Here is a 6,000-nt window from a genome sequence, read left to right as displayed (position 1 = left end):
GTTTATTTTGAGCAGTCATTGTATGAAAAAAAGTCCGAATTGATTATTTTTTTTCCTAATAATTGCTTACGTTAGGGGAAAGGCTCCATAAAAGGTGAATTTAAATGGGATCAGTAACGATAGAAATCGGATTTTCAATGCAGCCGATCGCATGTGCCAGTGGGCAATTAAAATTTAGAACCAAGTTTTGGTAAATACGCGATGTGATTTGTTCGATTTTGATCTGAATATTACGAACTAACAACATGTTCTCAAAGTGGGAGGGGGGAAGTGGGAAGGAGGAGGTTGGAATTTGTTGATTTTGCTATTCTTGTTAACTTCAAATTTCTTTTCGACTGGCTGAGTTTTGAACTCTCCATCTTTCGGTAAATTGCGTCTCTCTGAACCCTTTTTGAAGCTAGTGGGATTAACAAAATTTTAATAGAAACTGAATCCCACTCCCACTAATAACAATGGCGATGGGATTTCTATTATAAAATTTGAAAAGGGGTCTTGGCAAATATGCCAGTTGGGATATAGGATTTGGATCCTGCCATTATGAGCTGTAAACTGGCCCCTCTGCAACGCATGGACTTAAGGGCAATTAAAATTTGAAACCAAGATTTTGTAAGTACATGAGCTGAGATATTGGATTTGAGTCCCAACGTTACAAATTGCTATAGTTTACACGTGTGACTGGGTCTGTATAAGCTTCTTAAAAATAAGTCTCATGGGATAAGCAACAAATGTTGTTTACTTACAGTCGAATCAACTTGGTGTTGTAGCTGAAGACTCCACGTGGTAGCTCTGCTATCTGATTGTCTCCTAAATTCCTACGTAAACCATATTAAGAAAGACAATAAAGCAAATTAATCATCTCATAAAGTTTTAAGACTTACAGAGTTTGCAAAGTACATCTTTAGGAATAGAAATTAACCCTTAACTTCTTTCCAGACTCCTCTTCTACTGAGGGAGACCCTTGGAATTTCGGCCAAATCCCTCGAGACCTTAGTTACCGGTCATCATTTATCGCTTAAGTGGCCGCAAGGGAAGAGTCAGAGGATTTGGTTTAAAATTGCAGCTCGCCTGCAAGAATGGTGCCTCTCTTTAAATTTACATCGGCAGCTCCAAAGAAATTAATTTTTTTTTAAAAAAATACATAGTCTAAACTTGCGCAAAGAAGAGAACCTTAGTTTTGACATAATACTGTTTGTAGATGATTCAAGTTTAATAAACAAAATATCTCTTTTTGACCTAACAGTGTGTTCTCTAAGTGGGAGGGGGGAGGTGGGAATGTTCATTTTGAACATTCATTTTATGGAAAAAAGTCCGAATTGATTATTTTTTACTGATGATTGCTTGCGTTAGGGAAAGGCTTTGTGAAAGGTGAATTTTAACACGAAGGCGCGTTATAAATAGGTTGGCTCCTCCCCTTTGTTTCAGCTCAAATGCAAAAATCATCCAATATGGCGACAAAAGTTCCCACCATGAGTGAAACGGTCTGCATAGAAGACACACTTTAAGTGTTTTTTTTGTGTGTCAATAAATTAGAAGATATTGCGTCTTGTTGACTCTCATTCCCATGATTGAGCTCATTTTGATATTGATTGGCACTAACTTATCGTTCGGCCGCTCAAAGCGCTATCTGCGGTCGACGAGACACTCGCACAGTTGTCTTTTCAAAATTCGCGCCGTGTAACTTCGGCTTATGTCCCAAGCCCCTGATACAAACTGGTTCTTCGAGCCTTCAGATTATTCCCATTGAAACTAGCGGATTCATGACACATTCTATGCGCAATGCTCAGACTATTGTTATCTGTGACAATTCTGTGACAAAACCTCTAAAGTAGGGATGATTTCACAAGTAAGTGCGATTTTGAGACAGAATTTCACAACTCTAGTTCAGTTTGGAGAATAGTCTTGGCTGTCGCTGCTCGAAAGATATATTTATTGGGAAATTTATTCGTTATGGCTGAGGGAAATAAGTAATCTGTACCCAAGAAAAAGCATCCAACGGATCGAGGTCCACAGTTCTCGTTCAACATAGAAGTTCCTCGAACTCAGGAGAGCAGACTTCTCGGCATCAAAGACCGCATAAAGATGGCCAAAGGCTCGTTGAATCTTACAAAAGCGACGACAAGCACACAGAATGCAGATTTGATGGAAGCTCTTCTGTTAGCTTTTGAGGAGAAAATTGAGAGGAAATGACTGACATCGAGCGATCTGAGCTTATCATCAACGGGAAGTCCGAAATACACCATCCACAACCGCACGGTTTTCAATTCCTTCAGCTTCTTCCAATCCATTCATCCAATTCATCCAATCCTTTTTCTCCAATTTCTCCTCCACAAGCAGAACGTACGTCACAAAGAATGCAAATCACTGCATCTTCAGTAGAGAACGACTCCATATATCTCTGCAATAAAGAATCTCTGCGAACTCTGTTTTTTTTTCTCTAATACGCCAACGACATCATGTTGTTATTGTGGAAAACCCCTCGGTTGTGAGTCACTTGTCTTCAATCGACAGAGTCATGAAGTGTCAGTGACAATTTCATGTGTTGGTGAAGATTCTTTCAAGTGGCACTCCTCCCCTATCATGGGAGGATCTCCTCCAAAGTACTATGTAAATTTGAGGTGAGCACTCTTTTATTTTTGCTTGAAATTTACAGAAATTTGTTATCTCGGTATTTTACAGTTTTTGTTTTTTGTAACTGGTCACTTCTCTGTCTCTCTTTCACAGATTGATTCATGGAGTATTCCTGTGGCTTGACAGAGACAGAATACACAAGTTTCTGTCAAGCAGCCAACATCAGGTCAGAGGGAGAAAAGACCTCCGACACAGGTTAGCAATGCACATGCGCAGATGCTCTGAAAATCATGTAGTCTTTCTCTTTGAAAGGAGAAGGCAGTCAACAGCAGTTTGCAGGTTGCTAAATCATGAATGTTCTACCAAGATAGCTCAAACTGACTGAACTGTTCCTTCTTTGGTTTGTGCCTTACCAGATGCAATTCTAAAATACTTCTATTTTTAATCACTTCAACAGTCTTGAAAAAGCTCAGTTACTTGACAGTCATGAAGAGGGTCTCCAATGAGTCAATGTTGGCTACTCAAGAACAAGTGAAGAGTAACCCTGCATATGCTGTGAATGGAGAGGTACAAGTTGTCATTTTAATTTCATTTTGTCTTTGGCCACATACTTATACACCTGCCATACTCGGAATATATTATGTAGACTGGCACATACAAAAATATAAAATCTTATATCAGATTGTAAACCTTGAAAATATCTGTGAGTAGAGAAATGTGACCATTTTTATGTTTTGATTTCTACCATTTCTTCCTGCAGTGTGTTATAACAGATGCAAGGCATGATTCCAGTCAATCAGCAGCACACACAACAGTGTCAGCCCTTTCTTTCTGGTAAGATGGTTTCTACTTGATCTCTTTGTATGATATGTTGAACCTCTGGTATGTTCAACACAAGGTGTTAGCAGTTGTCAACTGGAGTAGAGCCAATGAAACTTCAGCAGTAAGCTGTGAGGTCCCTATGACAAAAGAGCTGCTGACTTATCTCTCTGAGACACAAGGTATGATAAATTTGCATCCTCAATAATATCATATCGCATATGTAATACAAATATGGAGGTCAGAAGTATCTTTTATAATGCAGCTAAAGTAATTCTTTTTCAGGGTTCCATGTTGCAGAGGTGGCATATATGACTTTGTATTACAGCTAAAAACATGGATCTTGTCAAAAGGAATGTTTAATTCCTTTGACTCTTGGCATGGTACTCAGTACACACTTGTATTTTTTGGCTCATTTTGTCTTGATGATTATGACTATTTCTTGAAAGTTAGCATTTTATTGGTATTAATATTTTTTTGTTTATTTTCAGGTGCAAAGTCTGTGACTAAAGCAATGAAGGAAGTTGCCTTAGGGGCCCAGAGGGATGAGGGCTCAAAGTGGTTTTTTGAATTGTTAGACAAAGGTAAGATATCTCTCTTATGAGAGTCATCAAAAGCTATATTCTCTCCACAATTACCTGCAGATGTCAAATTCCTTCTTGATGTAAGATGACTATAATGGAATATAATAATTCTGAATATTTTACATTGAAAAGTACAAGGACTCTTGTATACTTCTGCATGAAGAACAGTCCACCCAATGAAGAAGAATTTCAGGGTACACTGTTGAATGTAGTTGACCATTACCAGGTAGTTTGAGTGACTGTTTATTGAGAACATAGTATTTTGTTTTCATTTCTGTAAGTACCTTTTGTTGTGTTATTCTAGTAAGATATGACATGATCATTACCTCAAAGATTGCACATATTTCTTTAATAATGGTGAACAAGAGACATTATACTTACTATAATTATTACTACTGATTTATTAATCTATTTTTCTATAACTTGGTGTATTTATTACTCAGGGAAATCATGTCAGATGCCATGCGGAGTCATGGTGCAAGCAGAATGGCTATGTGATGAGCAAAAAACTTTTAACTAAACCTGAAGTAGTAGCTGCATGCAGGGAGGCCATTATGGGCACTTCAATTTATAGGCATGCATCGGACTACATGCGGGTAATTAAGTGATGCATGCTGTATGTTTATGTTTCTTTGCATGAAGAAGTTTATCTCTTCTTCCAAATTAATGATGTTGATGTAAGGGCCATAAATGAGTTGAACAAATTCATTTCTTCAGTGCAGGGAAACATATTGGATTGAGTCTCTCCATTCAGTGATGCTCATTTATGCTGCAAAGCGGATTCATTATGGGGATGACACTTACAACATGTGTATGGAGTTAGCCATTCTTGATTGGGTAAGAAACTTATGTTGTTAATTCTGCACAATTACTTTGGCACTTTTTGGATTCACTGCCTTCTCTTGCTCATTGACACATTTGTCTTACAGAATGAAAATGTGAATCGAGAAGCATCATCTCTACAGATGTACCAACATACCAGGCATCCAAACTGCTTGGCAGAGACCAGGGTGCTTACTTCAAAGACTTTTAATTTCAGAGAAACTATCTAGTCTACCTTTTTTAATATAAACAAATGATGTCTCTTCTGTTTTCCATTGCACCACAGTTTCTGTGATAATTACAACTAGGAGCCCAAATGTTCAGTATTAATATGTGAGGTCATTAGGGAGGACCAATTCTAACAACTGCTGGTACCAAGCAATGAAAACATGAATATTAGGTTTGACATAAGGTATTTCCAAGCAGACTCATTCTCTGTTTCCTCCTGTTACTTTTCTTTGCACTGTATATCTTTTCCTAACCTATAGGAAAGTCACTATAATTTGCTGTGTGGACATTGTAAAATGGACCATAAAAAAAAAAAAAAAAAAAAAAATTGGGTACTTGGGCTCTCTTTGAGGTGGGCATTTGTATGAGAATTTTATTATTCCCTTTTATGCCCCATGTAGGCAATACCAGGAGGGTTAGGAAACCTTCAGCTCACATTTTTTATAACACAATTGGACATCCTTTCCCGCACTACATTAACGTGGTCCCCCAGTTCGACTTTTCTAGCCTGGTAAACAGGGTCTTTCCAGAGCCCACATTTGTTCAATGCTCTCCAGTACGTCTTCTAATCTTTTCTACGTCGCACGTGATTTTGAATATGTGCTTCACGATAGGCAAGGTATTCGCGACTGTCGGTCGTTACATATGGCGTTTGCCAACAGTAAATACACATTTCGAACTCGTCCCCTCTTGCATCAGCTATTGTGGAGACAAGGTGAAATAACTGTTAGAGCTAAAGCGCAACTGAACGGTCATGAAGTATGATATGATCGTACAACTAGTCTTCCCGCCTACATTTTATTTTGGACAATTTTTATGTACATTTTTCATGTTTAATTGACACGTATGCCCATGGTGTAGCATAAAATATCGCAATAAATATAACTTGTAGTTCTAAAGAAATAACTCCTTTCAAAATATTCTTAGGTAGGACAAAACATTCTCAGGCGGGACAAAACATTCTTAGGCAGGACAAAAC

At 38.0% G+C, this 6,000-nt stretch overlaps 1 non-coding gene across 1 annotated transcript; it reads left to right on the top strand.

Moving 5' to 3' along the window:
- The first annotated feature begins 3,054 nt into the window (after positions 1-3,054).
- On the top strand, positions 3,055-5,211 carry LOC131799682 (uncharacterized). Its single transcript, XR_010716977.1, has 9 exons — positions 3,055-3,135; positions 3,329-3,402; positions 3,490-3,569; positions 3,673-3,770; positions 3,879-3,971; positions 4,032-4,051; positions 4,415-4,567; positions 4,689-4,808; positions 4,901-5,211. It is a non-coding gene; the product is annotated as an uncharacterized protein (transcript).
- The last annotated feature ends 789 nt before the right edge of the window (positions 5,212-6,000 follow it).

This window comes from Pocillopora verrucosa, chromosome 1, assembly GCF_036669915.1.
Source record: "Pocillopora verrucosa isolate sample1 chromosome 1, ASM3666991v2, whole genome shotgun sequence".
Lineage (NCBI taxonomy): Eukaryota > Metazoa > Cnidaria > Anthozoa > Scleractinia > Pocilloporidae > Pocillopora > Pocillopora verrucosa.
The sequence above is the reverse complement of the archived record's forward strand: the minus strand, read 5'-3'. Positions and strand labels throughout refer to the sequence as shown.